General features: G+C 51.9%; 2 long non-coding RNA genes across 16 annotated transcripts in view; one reads left to right on the top strand and one right to left on the bottom strand.

Moving 5' to 3' along the window:
* LOC145514730 (uncharacterized) overlaps positions 1–13985 on the bottom strand; it is a 72712-nt gene extending 58727 nt beyond the window's left edge. For 3 of the 15 annotated variants that reach the window (XR_014060326.1, XR_014060327.1, XR_014060332.1), the window contains exons 1-4: positions 13889–13985; positions 12878–13396; positions 12299–12492; positions 5579–6007 (exon numbers count right to left, since the gene is read on the bottom strand). This is a non-coding gene — a long non-coding RNA (uncharacterized LOC145514730). Of the gene's footprint in view, positions 1–4315; positions 4474–5578; positions 6008–6370; positions 6527–12298; positions 12493–12877; positions 13400–13888 lie in introns of all 15 variants that reach the window. The other 12 variants (XR_014060329.1, XR_014060333.1, XR_014060325.1 and 9 more) reach the window with 10 other exon arrangements.
* An 83-nt stretch (positions 13986–14068) lies between these two features.
* LOC145514729 (uncharacterized) lies at positions 14069–18527 on the top strand. The gene is made up of 4 exons (XR_014060324.1): positions 14069–14174; positions 15851–16417; positions 17135–17350; positions 17930–18527. It is a non-coding gene; the product is annotated as an uncharacterized LOC145514729 (long non-coding RNA).
* Positions 18528–19916: the final 1389 nt, after the last annotated feature.

Raw genomic sequence — 19916 nt, 5'->3', positions numbered from 1 at the left:
GGCAATTTGATCTTTGGTTCCTCTGCCTTTTCTAAAACCAGCTTGAACATCTGGAAGTTCATGGTTCACATATTGTTGAAGCCTGGCTTGGAGAATTTTGAGCATTACTTTACTAGCATGTGAGATGAGTGCAATTGTGCAGTAAGCTGTGTCCAACTCTGATGAACTTCCAAAGCTGATTTGAGCGGTCTACTTTTAATACAGCAGATTAACCCCACATGAGCACTGTGTGTGATTGTAACTTTGTTTTGAACATGACCAAGAGAAGCAGGTCTTTAAGAACACTGTAGAAAGAACACAGCACTCTCATCCACATGTATGTCCTTCCGGTTTGCACCCGTCCAGTCCTGGCAGCTCCTATGAGCATCTCCTGTGTTACCTGTTCCCTTCTTCCCCTGTGATGCCCAGGACCTCGGCAGGGACCTCCGCGGGCCAGTAAGCCGCAGTCGGGAAGGCGTTCAGAGACCATTAGTACAGGAAGCACGGAAAAATCCAAAGAAACCATGAACCGGTGAGTTGGAAAACACTCCATGAAAGGCCTTTTCAGCCTGCTTCTTTCAGGAGGAGTTTGTTTTTGGATTAAAGGAGTTTATTCAGGTATTCACAAATACCCAGGCTCCGCACCAGCTGGAGAGTGGAAGCCCGTCCGTCAGGATCAATTGCCGTGCAGGGGACTGGCATGTTCCGACTGGGGAATACACGGATGAAAGCGGCGTAATTAGGTGACACGCCTTCAAAGGAGATGAAAGACCCAAAACATCCTCAAAAATGTAGGCAAAAATACACCCAGAAATCACTACTTTCTTTATTTTGGAAGTAGCAGTTCCAATAAAAGGCTAGGTGTCAACGGCATGGAATGTAGCAGTCTTGCACTGGGGCTCTTTCTTTCTTTCTCTTTTTTTCCTTCCTCGCTCGGGGAAGAAAAATGATGGAAATGTCATTCCTGTGTTTCCTCCACTCCTCTGGCAAGTGGTGTAAATGCCTCCCTCCTTAAAGGGACTCTAGACTAAGCTGACGCTTTCACGGCTGTCCCCTCGGGGCGGAGAGGGGACAAGAGGATGGGGGGGGAGTTGGCTAATGGCACAAGTGTTTGATCCCCCCCCACCCCCTCCATCAGATTTTTCTCTGAGTTTTCTGAATGGCTTATTTGTATTCTCAACTCCTTTGGTTGAAAAACAGGGCCTTTTCTCTGCTTACATTGCTAAGAAAACACACAAAGTTCCATAATCTTCTTGCAAGCTCCGTTTCCCTGGACAATTCTGACTCTCCAATTTCGTTAAATTCAGGAGATTGGCAGGTCTGAGGATGGGGGGTTCTGTAGCTGGGGATTCATCCATCTATTCCCCTGTGCCGTTCATTTTCAGATGAGAAAACGGAGCCCCAGTGAGGCTGCGTGGTCTTACTCTAAGCAGTAGGACTGGAGCCAAAACTGATTTTGATCCCTACCTGACTGTGTTCCCCACTGTTCAAGCTATTGCTTCCCCATTTTCCTTTATCTGTAATCCTTTAATGGACATACTCGGACTCTGTTCACAGCACTCATTAACACATATTTAAATAATTATGGAAAAATCCACATTTTATGCATCCTTAAGCACTCTGACCTCTGGGTTTCTGCAGCCAGATGTGAGGGAGTGCCGGCTATTTGGCACATTTTAATTGGGGCCCTGACAGCGGCCTCGTTCGCCCCTGCGGTCTTGAGGCAGCCCGCAGCACACCTGCCTCATTGAGCTCCGAGGCTTCAAGATGCTGACACAAACACTCAGCATTTTCTTTTTCTTCTCTCTCTCCCTCCCCCTTTCCCTTTCCTGGCTGAACTCGAGGGTGCAGAGTGAATGTGCTATTGAAAGACCACTTTGACGGCACCACTGAGTAAGGATTCCTCATGGTTGGCAGGGTTTTTCCAGCTTAGATCAGGGCTGCACAGAAGGGGATGGGTGGGTATTCATTGCCAAGACAGTGGTTATAGCTTGAAGTAGAAAGCATATATATATATACATCTTGAGGTAGAAGACATAAGTATATATATATATATATATATAGATACATAAATACATGTTTTCCTTGTCTATGTATGTATGGGTGTCTGTGCATTATATATATAATATACATATATATATTTATCCAAACATAGAGTCACACTGTCATGTGCTTTTGCAGCAGAACATTATTTTATGCTCATTTTCCTTGTCAGTACACCTAAAGTTAATGGCGTAATATTTCGTCATATGTCACATGGATAGATCATCAGTTTTAAAAAACCAAGTGTCTGCTGTTGGACAAACAGACATTTAATTTGTTTATTTAATTTTGCTGTTATTGACAGCATTTGATAAGACACCTTTGCACACCACACCTTTTCAGGCTAGTCTGAATCATTACTTGGGACAAATTCCTACGATGTTGTCCTGCAAAGGTCTGCACATCTTAAATGCTGACACATATTGTTCTTACAAGAAAGGTGGGCTGTTGCTGTTGCTGTTCAGTAGTGCAGTTGTGTTTGACTCTTTGCAACCCCATGGACTATATAGTCCGCCTGGCTCCTCTGTCCATGGGATTCTCCAGGCAAGAATGCCAGAGTGGGTTGTCATTTCCTCCTCCGGGGAATTTTCCCGACCCAAGGATTGAACCTGTGTCTCCTGAATGGCAGATGGATTCTTTACCACTGCGCCACCTGGGAAGCCCTAAGAAAGGTGGAGACAATTGAGAATTCCATTGCCTGTGTTAGAGAAGCCCCCTCCTCTGCCCCCTACCATCACCAGCACTGTGTATGTCATTAAAAGCAGTCCTTTGTCCATGATATTTTGAAATGTCCCATTGACTGAGGAGGTTTGATGGGAAGGGTGAGTGGGTACTGGGCTGGAAGGGTGGGCAGGGGCACTTGTGGGCAAACTGGGGTTCTTGTGCACCACAGTGGGGAGGGTGCAGCCACTGTGGAAAGCAGCATGGTGATTCCTCAAAGAATTAACAAAATTACTACGTGATCCAGCAGTCCCACTTCTGGAATATACCCAGAGGAACGAAAGCAGGGACTCAGATGCACCCACATTCATAGCAGCATTATCACAACAGCCAAAAGGAAGTAAGCCAAGTGTCCATTGACAGATGGTGAATAAACACCATCTCTGGTATCCATCCACACAGTGGAATATTACTCAGCCTTAAAAAGGGATGGGGCCCTGACACCTGCTACAACACAGATGAACCTTGAGGACACTGTGCTCAGTGATACAAGCCCATCACAGAAAGGTAAATATCGCATGATTTCACTGATACGAGGTACTAAACTAGTTAGATTCATAAAGACAGATGGTCAAACAGTGGTACTAGGGGCCAGGGGAGAGGTTATAGGGAGTTAGTGTGTAATGGGGGCAGAGACTCTCTTTGGGGAGATGGAAAAGTTCTTAAGACAGATGGTGATGAAGGTTGCAAAATAATGTGAACAACACTGAACTGTACACATAAAAAGGGTTAAATGATAAATTTGATGTTTGTTTTACCATAACTGGGCTTCCCTGGAGGCTCAGATGGTAAAGAATCCACCTGTAATGCAGGAGACCCAGGTTTGATCCCTGGGTTGGGAGGATGCCCTGCAGAAGGGAATGGCTATCCACTCTAGTATTCTTGCCTGGAGAAGTCCATGGACAGAGGGGCCTGGTGGGCTATAGTCCATAGGGTCACAGAGTCGGACTGTGCAGTTTACCACAATTAAAGGCAACATCTGACAGCAGTAGCAGCCATGAGGGGCGCCTCCCTCACCACTTGGGGGCCCTAGAGTGAGAAGATTGGGAGATCCCCCACAGGACCAGTGATGAAAGGGGCCCCTAGAGTCAACCAGGGGTGTGGAGGACTGTGCCTGGGGCACCCAGTACAGGGGAGGCCCCGCCCAGCTCCCATCCATTGAGGCCCAGGTGCCAAGAGGTCACCCAGGGGACATGCTCCTGAAGAGAGGCCACCGAGCTGCCAACGTGTCAACTCTGTCAACTCCTCTCCACTCAGAGGCGCTGATGGAGATAAGAATGCAGAAGAGGTGTAACCCAAGTGTCATCTGAAAGCTACCAGGGGCTCAGCCGCACTTCAAAGCAGACACGGGGCGGGGCCCAGAGACTGGCATGCAGACAAGGTGCTGGGGCCAGTGATTGCTACTTATCATATTCCACCTGGCTGGTGTGTGAAAAGGCAGCGGGACCTCCCCAGGGACAGGGACGGTGACTGGTAACTGGCAAATCCCAGGAAAGTTGAGAGGGCTCAGACGGGAAGGCATGCCTCGTCCCCAGCAGCGGCCAAAGCCCTGGGCCCCGGTTAAAGGACTAACCAGCTAGACGCTGCAGGAACAGCCTGGCCAGGAACATGAGGGCCCGATGGCAGTCCAGGCAGCCCCAGGCAGGAGGCGCACAGTGTGGCCACGGAATCTGACTCTCGTTCCAGGAAGATGAATGAAGACGGAGAATCAACTCCCCCAAGTCTGGGATGCTTGAGTCCAAAGAAGAAAAATAAACCAAGTATCTGAAAGCACCCTGTGTGAGCAAACTTGATGCCTTCTCTGCAAACGTGGTGGTCTCTTCCTTTAAGGAGGGGCAGGCAGAAAAGAGCACCTCTGCTGGTCTATGTCAGGGGTCAGTGTCAGGAGAGGGGGGCAGCAGGGGCCGAAGGTGAGGGGACCTGGGTGTGGGGGGGAAGCGCGCCCCCTCCCTGAAACGGGAGCACGGGGAGGGCGGTGGAGGGGGATGGGAAGGGAGCTCTAGCAGCCTTGAAGGCCCTGAAGTCACTCCAGTTTGTCTGGGTCTCTGCTCGAGGACCACGAGAAGCCCCGGGATGGCTAAGAAGAGGCGGTGGTTCCACAGCTCAGGGTCATGTCTCAGGTGGTGCAGTGGGTGTGGAGTGGGTGGGGCAGGGAGGTGGCTGCTGGGGCGTCTGGGCGAGGTGGCGCGGCTCAGGCTGGGGACTGGCTGTGAGGGTGCAGAGGCGGACGGAGCTGCGCGAGGCTGAACAAGGCTCTTAATGAGCGCTCCCTAGAGTGCTTCATCAGAATGTGTGCGGGAGTGGGACAGCCTCTGCATTCTGTCTGAGAGAAGAGGTGACATAATTTGTTGGGGGGGGTTGTGGGGCACAGTTTGTGGAAGGAGAAAGGGGCCTCACACAGAAGCAGGAAAACCAAAGTCATGGCTGGAGTCCGTCTCTCCTGCCAGAGCCGTCCGGGGCTGGAGGGGACTCTCAGTGACCACGTTACCTCCCCTCTAGGGCAGAGAAGAGCAGAGAGCCGGACCGCAGAGGCATCCGAGCCCACTTTGCGGCTGGCGAGCCTGGCCTGCGCCTCCCGGACGTGGCCTGCCAGCTGCAGACACTGACCCCCTGCCCCCGATGGACATCCCCACTGCTCACGTGATAATGCAGAGCTCCAGCCCTTAGTCAGTGCAGTCCACGGGTGCCCAGCCAGCCAACTGGGTGAGCCCCCCCAGGATGGCAGAAGGCCAGCATGTGCCGCCTGGTCTGCTGGATTGATTGGCAGAGCAAGCTGACATCCCAAAATGGAAATGTGGGGATGGAGAGGCAGGGGTCTCTGGGGGGCGTGCCTCACCTTGGTGACTCCGATCAGCAGGGGTTCAAAAGTGGCCGTGCATTGGGGTGGGTCGCAGGCTCCAGGAGGCATTCCGGGGACACAGCTCTGGAGGAGTGGTCGGGGTCTCAGGTGAAGCCCGTCACCCGTCTGATCTCAGTGCCCCCTGAGTAGGACGAGTGGGTGGTCCTTCCACGGTGCAGGTCAGGCTCAGTTTGAAACCCGCCGAGTCTGCAGGAATAGGAGCATCTAAGGAGGCCTGTCGGACGTCCAGAGGGAGGATGGGGCAAGAACGAGCTGCGCTGGAGATGCAGGTGCAGACCCATCCTGAGTTCTGGCTGGAGGCCAGACGGCTGGTGGGGTCATAGCCGCCTCCAGAACCCCTCTCTGCCCCTGCCGCTGTGAGGCTGGCAGCCACTGGCTCCCCCTCCTGTGCCTCAGTTTCTCCACCTGTGCAGGAAGGACAGTTAGTGACCACCTGCTCCCGAGTTCTGGGAGGTCAGGGAGCTGCACATGGACCCAGCGCTGCGGGTTCATGGTCTCCCCTCCCTGCTCAGCATTTCGCTGTGTACTCTGGATTCAAGAGACACCCACGTGTAGAATAAATTATGAGATCCACACGGCTCAGGTCAAACTTGCCTAGACTGCTTAAAAACGCCTCTGATTTAACTCTGCAGAATGCTGAGTGGTTTAACCTTTCGGGTTCTTTAAATAAACTCTCTTTGCTCTGAATGCCATTCTAGCTTGGACTGGAACCAGCAGAGCGGCTGGCTCCTCCCCGTTCCCCCACGCTCGATGGATGCGCCTTCTTACTAGGCGGGCGCAGTGCTGCCTGCAGTCACACAGCCCGTGTCTGCCACGAGCGCACGTCAGCCGTGAGCGAGGACCTTGGAGAGTCAGCTGCAAGCGTCCTTGGATTGAGGGAGACATTGCCTTTTGGGTTACTCTGCTACCAGAATGTTCTGCCTCCTGCCAAAGACAGTCAAGTCAGGGCACATCTCCCCAGTGCAGAGAAAACATCAGTTTTATAGGAAACCCTGACACAGCCTTTCACGTGCTTGCACAAGGGCTCCCATGCCTCCAGCACATCTGGGGACCCAGGAGATGCATGGAAAGATTTGTGATTAAAATGCTCCCTCTTCATGTGCAGGAGCATCCTGGAAAGGGTGGACCTGAAACAACCCAATTCCAGAGGGGAGGCTCCCCGATGGCAGGTCACTCCCGTCAAGTCTGGGACTGAAGCCCCCACGAGATTATGGTGCTGACTCCAGTCAGATGAGGGGAGACTCCACTCCAACCTCCATGACCTTGGGCGTCTTGTTACCCATCTCTGCGTCTGTGATGCTGTTGTGAACATCCCATCAGACCATGCCTTCAAAAAGCAGGCATGTGGTGAATGCCGGGTAAATCACTACAATTTACTGAGTGTTTGTACTATAACAGCTTTTTATGCTATCTGTTCTTTTAAAGCCAAAAAACAAAAACCCTGTGAGATGCTTATCATTGTCATCATCTCACAGACAAAGAGTCTGAAGCCCAGGAAGTTTGAGTAACATGCAAAAGCTCACCCAGCTGGGCAGTTCTGTCTCCCACTGCTTGCAGCACACTGCCATTCATGTCAGCTTTCCTTCTTCTTCTTCTTCTTTTTCTTCTCCTTCTATGACTCTTCTTCCTATTTCCGATCCCCTCCCTTCACCACACCCCTGCCACCTGACAGCCCAGCTCATTGATGACCATGTCCCGGTTTCTTTTCCTTCCTGGTGCTTGCTGCATGAATGACACGACTGAACTTGACTCTCCCAGATGAACTTGAGTTCATCTTTCAGGTCTGGGGCTCAAGCATAAACTCCTCTCTGAAATTTCCCATGGTCCCTGCAGTCAAGGTCATGGCTATCTCAGAGTGCCTGGTGTCTGTTCTTTCCACTGCGTCTGAGAAGTGGTCACTCATTCTTCCCTCCCACTGAGACTGCAGTTTGTTTCTCCACCCTGGAACCAGGGCTTGGCCATGTGACACACTGTGGCCACCGGGACATTAGCAGACATTCTGGGAGTGCTTGGGCACGGGGCTCCACCCCTGGTTGCTCTTGGGACGCTGAGAACTCATGTGAACGAGCCTGGGCCAGCTGCTGGAGACTGAGGGCCACAGGAGACCGAGACGTGAATGAAGACTTGTTGCTTCATCTAGCTCCCAGCTGACCACAAAGCAGGAGAGAGCCAGCAGATATCAAGTGCCCATCCCAAGCCAGGGGAACCACCCAGGCTCCTTGCAGCATTGTGAACTAAATAAGTTTTTAGGTGGATTGTTACACAGCACTAGCCAACAGATACATTCATGTGGCTCCACTGCCTAGATCAGTGCAGGTCCTGACATAAATGTTCCAGGAGGGAATGAACCACGGCTCAGTTCAGAGTTTGACGAATGTATGGGAAGACAGCGAAGTGTGACTTGGAGGGAACTTCAGCTAAGTCGATCCTGGGAATATTCCCTTTCCTTCCTCTCCCATCTTTAGATGGATCTCCCATCTCCAGCTGCTGTAATGAGCTCCATTAACACCCGTCAGCCTGAATCACCAGTCTGCACTCAGCAGTCACTTCTTGTCCACTGTGTTTTGATTGGCACTTAGAGCTTCCTCAGCTGCAGGACAAACACCCCAGAGTCAAGTGCTCCCCAGCACTTTTGAAGAGCATGGGTCATGTATTTCATTGAAGGCTCTTCCACCTGTGTCCTTCTGAAGTGTGCTCACAATTAGCTTCCTGCCCTGCAGCCTTGGCAAGTGAACCCTGGAAGTGACGTCCTGTCCTTCTCAGAGTATCCTATGGGGGGGGCAGGTACATGATGTACACGTGTCTTATTACTGGTGATAACAGTGACAGGATCTTGTGGTTAAGGTGGTCTCTGCCAGGCTTCTCTAAAGATGTTTTTTTCCTGGTCGTGTTCTATTTCACTGGTCGTGTGCTTGTCCAGCTGTATCCCTGGATGGACACTGCTTGGTCCATGTCTTTTCCCTCAGTGCTGTAACCCCAGCACCTGTGACCACATCTTGTAGTTTTTTTGTGTGTGCTCAACAACATCTTATTAAATAAATGAATGTCATGAAAGATACAACCAATCTTCAGGGAGCTGACATAGTGGGTTTCAGACTGATTATCTGGAACAGAAAGGGCAAATGATTCCATCCATGCCTCCTGCATGTCCCACGTCTTTTAGTTAATCTCATACTTTACTTTGCTATCCTCTTACTCTTAACCCACAGCTGAATGAAACACGCCAAGGACCCCTGATCTGGGTCCTGTGAAATTTCAGAAGGTCAGGTAGAAAGCAAACAACCTTTAATTAGCAATAGAAAATCGGTATTTCTTATAGATCCATCTTCACGAAGTTCACCTTCCCCCACCAGCCATCCTGATTTCTGAGTCTCTAGGAAGGCCATGACTGCCAGCGTCACTGCCATGTCCACAGGGAGGTTCAGCGTGATGTCTGGGCTGCAGGTGACCAGGCATCTGACTAACAGCCGTATAAACAAGCTGGGTAATTATCCCTGTCTAGAGAAGCACACAGTGAGCTCCAGCTTGGTTCAGCAGCTTACTGATGTTATCAAGGCCCAGGCGTGGCCGTCCTCAGCCTGTCGGCGTTGCGTCTTTGGGTTACAAGACGGCAGCCCCAGACGCAGGCATCACCTTCTGTCTCATGACGGCGTCCTAAGCAGATTCGGGGAAGCGGGGCTCTTCTTGCATCTCCCAGGAGGCAGACTCTCTCTCAAGTCTTCTTGGTGGGAACTGGGTCAAAAGATCCTCCCTAACTACAGAGGAGCCTGGAAAAGAGCACCTAGCATAATAGCCTCCACCATGGGAGGTGGACTTGCCAGCACACAAGGGGGAACGTCTGATTTTGCTTAGACGACTCGTACCACCTGCTATGAGAGGCTTCTAGGTGGGAGACTGGCTGGACCCCAGGGCCATCCAAGAAAGTGGAAAGGTAGGGCTGGTCTGGGGCAGACTTTCTGCTTTTCCAACAGTGTTTTATCAGGTCAAGACCAGAACTGTAATCCAGGCTTTCCATTTGCTATTTTTTTTGGTCACAAATCCCATAAAACTTACAAATATAACCACAAGGAAGCATGAATGAAGAGCAATTAAGGAAAAAACTCACCCATCCATCCATCCTCCATCCATCCACGCTTTCATCCTCCCATCCTTCCACTTGCCCATCTGTCACTTTATCCTTCCTTCCTTGCTTTCATCAATTCTTCTTACCCCCACCCTCCCATTTCTCCCTCCTTCTGCCCACCCTTTCCATGTTAAGGCAGCCATTTGACTCAGTTATGGCCAATGAGACACAAGAAGTCTGCCCTTGGGGAATATTTTCACCCCTTATGTAAGGGAGAGACATTTAAAGAGAGGTCTCTTTCTCCCTTTCTTTCTTGGGACACTATCAGGAGAGGGTAAGATGCTTAGAGCTGCCACAGCCATCTTTCAGCCACGATAAAAGACACATGAGGATGAGATGTCCTCAGTGTCACACTGAGGGCTGCAGTGAAGAAGGGACATCTTGTAGTTTCAGGGCCCAGAGTCCAGTGCAAGAGACAGAGAAATGGGTGATTACGATCGGGTGTGAACTAGCTCTGTGGAGTAAGTGCTGGGAGGGAAAACGGGGGATGGAATTGGGGAAGGGTGGTGAGGTCCACAGAGAGGCTCAAGGAAGACCAGAAGAGGGCTGGAGAAGGGGGTTCTGGGCCGAGGGCAGAGCCCGGACAGATCAGTACGGAGCTGTGATGCGTTCAGGATGGAAGGTCAGGGGGTCGTCTGGGGGAGAATGCTGGGGAATCAGGTGGAAGCAAGCAGCCTTGACGAGAAAGAGTGAGACCCCTTCCTCTGGCTCAGCCCGTCCCCTGGCAGCCCTGCCCCCGAGGTGCCGTCCACTGCCTCCTTTCTGCCAAGTTCACCCGGGGGGCACGCTCGAGGGCCAGTTTGGGCCTTGCTTCTCTCATGATGTTGAGAACCTTGTGGCCTTTGATATCTGCTCTGGATTCCTGTTTCCTGCTCTCCATGGTCTGTGGGGGTGGACAGAGGAAGACAAACCCCTCCCTAGCCACCCCTCCTCGCCCCTTCCCCGATAAGGTCAGTATCAAAGGCCCGAGGAGGAAGGCGGCAGAACTCAGGGCCGCGCTGGGCCGACAGACTCCTCGCACATGGAAACAGCTGATGACCTGGCCCCAAGCTGTCACCTCGGAATGCCCGGCTCACCCGGGGCCCTTGGCAGGCTCGGCTCCTGGGAGAAAACCTCCCCAGAGTGCGCTGTGGACAACCTGCAACAGCAAGCGGGGAGTCCCGAAAGATAGCTAAAGAGCAAAGGGAAGGGAAGTGGCCGGGCCCACAAGAGCTCTTCCTGTGCAAGGTGAGCTGGGGAGCGGTGGGGACGCACTTCCCAGGAGATGGAGGCCAGAGCAGCACAGGGCCTGCCCTGCTCGGGGAAGCACCTCCCCCAGCACGTCAGCGGCTTCCCCTGACCTTCCAGCGGGGCAGGAAGATGGAAGCAAAGGAAATGGAAAACACAAGCTACACACCAATTTAGTTTTCTGCCGCTTGGAGCTCAATTTTTGCTAACTTTAGAAATCCCAGAAGAGAGAGTTGCTTCTGTTGAGACATTTTAAAAAATATTTTTGAAGGGAAACAAGACAGGCTATTCACCACCAGTGGGGAAGTATGGCTCTCTGGACACCTAGTACCCCCACTGCGCCCAGGAATTTGATTCAATGAGACGACGGGGTGCTGAGAGCATCCTCTCTCAGCCCCAGCCCTGGGCCACAAAGGCCTCGATGCAGCACAACCAGGCTCTGAAGCTTTATTTCATTTCCCCGACCACCTCCCCGACACCCTGCCAGCTACCACCAGGGAAAAAGCACAGCAGGTGCTGGCCCTGCTGGCAGAGCCATCTTGTCCCCAGGGCCAGAGGGTGCCAGCGAGGTCTCCAAGCCCAGCACCTGCATTGGAGCTGGGAAGTGGGGGCTAGTGCTCATGGGAGGCCCTGCCTCCAGAGCCCAAGGTGGTTGCTTTCACCCTGCTGGTCAGGTCTGGGCCTGGGCAGCACCTACTTCCGGAGGGAGGCCTTCCCTGACCCCCTAAGTCTAAAAACAGAGCCTCCTCAAATGGATCGCCCTCCATCTCCTTACCCAGATTTGTTATAGTTATTCTTCTCTGCAGTGCTTGCCAATACTGAAAATACACTGCTCATCTCTTTACTTGTTTACTTACTTGTTTGCCTGTTTCCTGTCTCTTGCAGTTGACTGTCACCTACACGAGGGCAGGTGACACTTCTGTATCACCAGGGGGACCCCATGCACAGAGCAGGAGCTTAATGAACATCCAGAGTGTGTGCGTGTGTGTGTGTCCGTGTGATTGAGGCTGTGCTCCCAACACGCAGCCTGGCGTGCAGCACACACAGGTGCGATCAGCATCGTTCCTACATTGATTTGCTAACTAAGCATTTGCTCATTCAACTCTCACAACAGCTCTTTAAAGTAAGCAGCCGAAACTCCGGTTTGCAGTTGGGAAACCTGAAGCTCAGAGAGGTTATGTGAACGGTCAGTGCCCCACAGCCATGCGGTCATGTCTGCGGCCCAGGGATTCCGGACGCCAGTGGACCCTCCCCAGCTGTTTTCACTGGGGGAACTGGACCCTGTTTCCCTGCCTGCCCTGGGCACTGCCAAGTCTGGGACCCCAGGGTGCCACACGGGGCACTACCTGCGTTCCTGCCGTGTCGCCTGGCTGGGTTCCCACTGTGGAGACGGGTCTCAGGGATCGTGGGGTGCCCAGCAGTTAGCCTCTCGCTGTGATAATGACGTCCTTCACTCGGCCTGTTTGCTGCTGGTCTGCGATGGGCGGTCGTGCAGCACAGCCCCAGCGTCCGTGCGTGAGGGAACGTGGGAGAGGAGCTGCTGTGGAGCACATGTAGGTCAGATGTCATCTCTGCAGCAAAACCCCTGCCTGTTTCACACACACACACACACTCACCTCTGCCCATTCACACACACACACACACGCTCATTTCACACACACACCTGCCCATTTCACACATACACACACCTGCCCATTTCACACATATACACCCACCCCTGCCCATTTCACACACACATACCTGCCCATTCATACACACACACACACGCACTTGTCCATTGCACACTCACCTGCCCATTCACATATACACACACCTTTCCATTTCACACACATACCCACCTACACGTTTCTCACACACACACACACACACACACACACACACACACACACCTGCCCATTCACACACACAAACACACACACACACACCTGCCAGGTCACTGAGGCAGGAACCTTCTTGCGTCCACTGTGGTTGTTAGCTCTTGCCATTGGTGGCTGGACCAGCAGCCACAGGCCGACAGAAAGACCCCAGGGCTGAGGACGCTGGCACCCTCCAGCCCCCAGGAGGGTGGGCTGTGGCCCTGGCCAGGGTCTCCTTGACTTGGGGGACAGATGACCTTCCAGTGGACAGCGACAGGTCCTGAAGCCAGGAGGAAGCACTCTGGTATTCTGTGTCCAATGGGATGATGCAGTGCTGATTAAAATGTTGTGGACAGAATGATTGCTGAGCAGCGATGGAACATGCCAGTGCCCAGGGGCCAGACCGGAGAGAGGAACCCCAAGGCTGGGACAGCTGGGGCCTGTGGTCACTCCAGGTTTCACAGTGTGAGGAACTGCTGAGCTGTTTTCCAAAGGTGGCCCCATTTTACATTCCCAAGAGGTTCTCTTTGGTGATGATTTTTTCCTCTTCTGTTTATTCCTAGCTTAGAAGTTGTTGGCAGCGCTCATCTGCTGTGAAAAAAACGGGAAAGTGACAGCCGCTCAGTTGCATCTGACTTTTTGTGACCTCATGGACTGTAGCCTGCTAGACTCTTCTATCCATGTAATTCTCCAGGCAAGAATACTGGAGTGGGTTGCCATTTCCTACTCCAGGGGATCTTCCCAATTGAACCCACATCTATCTCCTGCATTGCAAGTGAATTCCTCACTGTCTGTGCCACCAGGGAAGCCCTACTTTCAGTTTTTTTTTTCCCCCTGAAGATAAATAATGTTACCTAGGGTTTCCTAGGTAGCACAGTGATAAAGAATCTATCTATCGATGCAAGAGATGTAAGAGGCTTGGGTTTGTTTGATCCCTGGATTGCGAAGATCCCTTAGAGAAGGAAATGGCAACCCATCCTAGCATTTTGGCCTGGGAAATCCCATGCACAGAGGAGCTTGGTGAGCTACAGTCCATGGGATCACAAAGAGTTGGACACAACTCAGCACACACCACATTACCTAGCACTGCCTAGCACTGGAAGGTGGTATGAAGATGGGCCATAGCTGACTGTACCATCTGGGATGCTCCTGGACTCCAGAAGTGGCCACACACTCTGAGGTGGTCGGGATGTCTTGGGGGAGGGATGTCATAAAGGACAGAGGTTCTATGAAGAAATGAGGGGTGGGGTGTGAAGGCCCACTCTAGAGGTCAGCTCACAGGGCTCATGGGGGTTTGTGTAGACTTCAAGGCCCCAACTCCAGCAGAGGCTCTTCAGCCAGCTGGCATCACCTCTGTGGGAGTGAGGTACACCCCATTTAACAGTGAGAAGGGGTCCCTCTCCCCCTCATTTCTGACTCTGGAGTCCTACCTCCTGGCCCTTGGGAGCCTGGAACGGAGGTTGTTCCAGGCCACATGGGATGTTGCCACTAACCACATCAACATCTCTAAAATTAATAACATAAACTCCATAGGGAAGGGGCCTGGGCCGGAAAGGGAGGGCTGCTGGCTGCTTCCTGGGTCCTACGCTGCAGTAGGAGGCAGGACACCTGGGGACGGGGGGGACCCTGAGTGGATACCATCCTGTTGGAATGTAAGACCTTAAGGTCTTGGCCATGACTGGAGTCAGATCCATCCAGGCGGATCAGGAGAGGAGGTGCAGAGCTCTCGTTTAGACACACGCACTGTCATACACTTATGATTTACATAGAAAATAGGCTCTTTCTGCTTGGAGAAGGAAATGGCAACCCACTCCAGTATTCTTGCCTGGGAAACCCATGAACAGAGGAGCAAGGTGGGCTACAGTCCATGGGGTCGCAAACAGTCGGACACAACCGGGGACTGATTAACAGCAGCTCCCCAGTGCACCTCTCCCGTGGGTTTGGTTTAAAAGGGTCCAGTGCTTTTACTGAAGGGATGGTCTATGATTCTGGTTTTTAAGAAGTCAGAATTCTTGCACTCTGTAGCCTTCAGAAGGTCATCCAGTTCAGACCAGCTCCTCCCTCTCTCCAAACGGATAGCTCCACCGACCTTAAGATCAAGAAGGGTCCTCTGGGTGGGCCCCAAAAGCTCTTTCTCTAAGCTTCCTTACCAGCAAGTTGGGCAGAACAATGGGTCCATCTCAGAAGGCTGTTGGGAGGACTGAATAAGATACCCGTGTAATGTTCTTAGCATTGTGCCTGGCACACTGTGAATGTCCCATAAAGGACTGTATCGTCACCAGCACACAGTATCTTCTTTGTGTCCATACCTCGCCTTCTGCATCGATCAAGCCTGTAGTTGGCTCTTGAGTGAAAGCTCCCTTCCCAGCTCAGTTATGGTTACGACACAGCGGGCAGAGCGCTTAAGACTGGCAGGCACCAGCTCTTACCTTCTCCAGGGCTGAGGCCAGAACACACGCGACAGCCCAGGTGGGGCAGCGGGCGTCTACGATGCCCGCCCTCTAGTGGAGGGACGTGGCTTCTGAACTCAGGTGTGCATGGAGGCAGGTGACCAGGAACACGGCAAAACCAGGTTAATTTTCATGTCATCTGAATCCAGTTCTCCTGAAACATAGACAACAAAAAAGGCAATCAGAGTTACAGGCAACGCAGACAGAAATGTATATAGAGGCATTTACACATGTGATGTCTCTCTCTTGGGCTCTGTGTTTTAAATCTATACTCGGAGCCAGAGAGCAGGATAAAGGGAGGGGCTGTGAAAGGGGAGGGGGCTTCCTTTTGAGCCAATAAGACATGTTCTAAAATCAACTGTGCTGATGGTTGTTCAACTCTGTGAAGATACCAAACACCACTGAAATTCACACTTGAAGTGGGCGAACTGGTGTGTTAGGCAAATTATATCCCTATAAAGTGATTTTTTAGAGTTGACTTTTTAAAAAGGTTTTATTGTTTTTAGATATTTCCCTCGAAATTCATTTACTATGAAAACAGAAAACACATAAAAATGCATTTTTCTCAAAGTATTTATTTGCATTCTTTGAGGTCCAGATGTGTTTGCCGTTAGAGGAGAGGTCTCGCTGAGGTCAGCAGTGAGACCCCGGCGCATGTCAGTTGCTGTGGAGACGGGACATGTCCAAGCCCGGACATGAACTTAAGTCTCTTGTCCAGTTGTGGAGACTAGACCTTAGGAGCAACTGGACAACAAGAGAGAAGACAGCTCAAACTCAGGGTCTGTGCTATTCGCTGAGTGAGTTGAAGGAAGGATATTATTGAAGGTTGAAGTAATCCAGGAGGGCTTCGTGAAGGAGGGACTTGAGTTAGAACGTGACAGGTTTAATAGAAAGAACAAGTAAACTATCATAGAAGCAAGTAAACTAAATTAACACACAGTTAGGACAGCCCTCAGCCTTCCCTCCTGGGGCCCTTCCGTGGACTGGCGCTCTGCTCCCCACATACCATGGACACGCTCCAGAAGACGAGCGCATCACCCAGGAGGAGAGGCCTCACTGACTTCCCCTCCAGTCTCCAGCTGTCGCTGACACTGGCTGACCCCAGCCAGAAGCCAGAGGGCGGGGGCCGCTGACACAGACCACGAGACCAGTGCCCAGGGTAAGAGGGAGGAAAAGACAGGAGGGGGGGCGGAGAGGGCTGCGTGGCGGCGTCCAGCACCTCAATGCGGGCTGCAGGGGGTTAGGCAAGACCCAGCAGTATCACCCAGGAGGGGGTTTTCCCAGGCTGGCTGACGGAGGAGGTGACAGGGCCCTGAGTTGCCCCAGATCTCAGTAGCAAGGGGGTGATGGTGCCACTTTTATCATTAGCAGGTGATGGGCTCTGAGTCAGGGTCTCTTCATTCATTTCCTGTAGATCCTCGCTACCCCACGTAGTCCCCAGACATTACCTGGGAGCTGGTTGGAAACCCAGGATCTCGGCCCCACACACACACACTGCCCTAGCACCTGCATCTCAGCCACACGCCCGGTGACCCGTGACTTGGGTGCAGGCTGCTCTCAGAGAGGCTCAGCTTTGTATCACCCCAGAGAGGCTGGGCCAGGGAGGGGGTGGGTAGGAGCAAGCCAGTGGGAGGTCCCTCTGCTGCAGTTATCAGGAGTCGGGAGTAGGAAACCACGGCTGCTGGCCTGTCTGGACCCCAGGGTGGACCCTGCTGGTCCACCACCTCACTCTTCCTGCAGACGCCAGGGCCAGCCCCACATTTCTCTCCACACAACCTACTTGCATACACTTCCTGTCCATCGGCACTGACGAGCCAGATGAAATTTAGCTGCCGACTATCTATACGTCACATCGCCTGTTCATAACTCTTGGCAGATGTATAAAATCCACTGATTATCAGAAAACGAACGCCACGTCTGGCATGCACACTCGTTACCCCTGTAGACCCACCCGGTCCGTGGCCAGCAAGTGAGAAGCTCCGAGTCCAGCGAGGAGGCAGGGAGATGACATCGTGTACAGTGATGGGGAGAAGGGGACGACAGAGGATGAGATGATTGGATGGCATCACCAACACGATGGACATGAGTTTGAGTAAGCTCCGGGAGTTGGTGATGGACAGGGAAGCCTGGCATGCTGCAGACTGTGGGGTCACAAAGAGTCGGACATGACTGAGTGACTGAACTGAACTGAAGAGTGTGGAGCGGGGGTCTGTGGGGGGTTGCTGCAGCTGTATCACATAACGTGCTCCATGTTAAAGAAACACGGGGTGGGGCAGCCAGGCTCGGAAGCGTTTCACCCATGACGACTGTGTATGATCCATGAAGCACTGGGATCTGTGTGCTCACGCGTGTGCACTGCACACTCCATCTCTCTGTGTGTCATATCACCAGCACGAAAAATGCTCCTCACTTAGACGCTTTCCAACCCATCACGTGTGGGGGCTGGGGGCTGTCCCTAGGCTGCTGCCGATGCCGCAGAGGTGGGAGAGGTGGCTTTGATGATTCCAACCACGACACTTGCAGCAGGTCCAGGAGAACCTGGTCACGGGGCCAGTGTCCAGCTGCCGCCTCTCCAGGACTTCAGGCTGCAGTGGTGTCTCATCCCCCCTCACCCCCACCAAGCCTCTTCCCCCATCTCTGCTCTTGAATCAGCTGTCTGCTTTCTCCACAGGGGTCCTTTGGAGACCACAGAACCTGTTTTTTTTTTTTTTCCTTGACATGATTTTCAACAAATGGAAGAAGAGCACAGAATTCTCAAGATACCCTTGCCTGAGAGTCTACAAACGTGAATATTCACCTTATTTGCTGTGTCCTCTCTCTCTCTCTCTCTCTCTCACACACACACACACACACACACAGAGGAAGCTGTGGACAAGACTTGCCTTTCCACCAAATACTATCTCGTATGTTTCCTAAAAATGAGAGATCCTCTTCTATAACCACAGTACAATGATCAAAATTAGGAAACTAAAATTGACACAACTCTCAGCCAACCTACAGATCTTATTCAGACTCTCTAATTGTTACAAGAACGCTCTTGCTTTGCTGAAAGTGACAGACCTACAGGCTGCAGAAGACACGTGCCATCTCCAGCTGGCTCCTGCCCTCCTCTGCCTCTCTGTCCCTACTACCCCTGCCTGCATCATTTTTCATTTTTGCTTGCTTCTAGTGATGTCTTACGTCAGAACCAGTAGTCATGCTGACGACAGGAACGGTTTTGCACAGGCTTCTCTTTCTGTAATAAATCTCTGTTTCAAACAACACTGCAATGAGTAGCCAGCAGGCCACATGTTTCAGAGCCATGAATTATCACTGAGGGCTGCTTCGGTTTAGTGAAAACTTATGAAACTAATTGTGTGTATGTGTTTTGTGGGAAGCATGTGTACATGTGTGTGTGAACAGAGAATAATACGGAGGCAGTTGAGTTAGGGTATCTGGGTAGCAGTCTTGAATTTATACAGCCATCCTGGTTGACTCTGGGCGAGTCAATTCAGTCCTCTGGAGCCTCACCCATCACCTGTCGACTTTCAGCAAGACTGCCTTGTTATTTAAAGGGGTGTGTTTTAACATTCTGAGTCTACTGATATACTGAGTGTGCCACTTGTCTGAGAGCCTGTGAACGTGTGTGTCTGTGCGCATGTGCACGTGTGTGCTAAGGACGGGTCTAAGGACCTAGTTCCACCTCTCTGCCTTCCCCTGGCCTGAGCTCTATCCTCATGTTTGCTCCTGGTGGAGGCAAGATGGTTGTCAGTGGCAACTGGGACAGCCAGCTTCCCCACTGGTTCCTGGGGGAGGCAATGCCACCCCTACCTGCGGTCAGTCCTCCCTCTGCCTGGCTGGAACACTCTGGTAGGAGCCCACCCCAACCCTAGCAACAGTTGCCAGGGGACTGCCAGGAGCTGATTGCCAGAAGCTTGGGTCTCAAATCAATCACTGGCCAGGGGGAGGGGCTTGCTGTGCCCACCTATCTAATCCTGCGCATCCCTGAGATGCAGGAGTTCTCAGCATGTGCTGATCACCTGGGAGGAGTAAAATGTTGAAAATATTCAATACTTTTTCAGGATCCAGGAAGGTAGTGCGGATGCTGGACAACCAGTGGCATCCACCACAAGTCCCATTTTACAGATGGACAAAGTGAGGCTTGGGAGGATTAAATTGCCCAAAGCTGTAGGCACTTGAAACTCAGTATACTTTGGCTTCAAAGCCCATGAATTTTCCATTATACCTTGATACCTCCTTTCAGGTTGAGGTCAGTTGTGCCAAGTAATTTAGTGGACTACCAATTATTCAGCCAGCCTAGAGACACCTATTTTGAAGGTTGTTTATAGCAAGGATGGGCTTCCCTTGTAGCTCAGTTGGTAAAGCATCTGCCTGCAATGCGGGAGACTCAGGTTTGATCTCTGGGTCGGGAAGATCCCCTGGAGAAGGAAATGGCAACCTACTCCAGTATTCTTGCCTGGAGAATCCCATGGACAGAGGAGCCTGGCAGGCCACAGTCCAAGAGGTCGCAAGAGTCAGACATGACTTAGCGACTAAACCACCACCACTATAGCAAGGATGGCCATAGCAGCACTACTCACAACAGCCAAGAGGTGGAAGCAACCCAAGTGTCCATCATTGTCTGACTGCATAAACAAAATGTGACCCATCCACACAGC

Source organism: Giraffa tippelskirchi, chromosome 7 (genome assembly GCF_054371585.1).
Source record: "Giraffa tippelskirchi isolate mGirTip1 chromosome 7, T2T-mGirTip1v1.2.pri, whole genome shotgun sequence".
Classification (NCBI taxonomy): domain Eukaryota; kingdom Metazoa; phylum Chordata; class Mammalia; order Artiodactyla; family Giraffidae; genus Giraffa; species Giraffa tippelskirchi.
The sequence above is the reverse complement of the archived record's forward strand: the minus strand, read 5'-3'. Positions and strand labels throughout refer to the sequence as shown.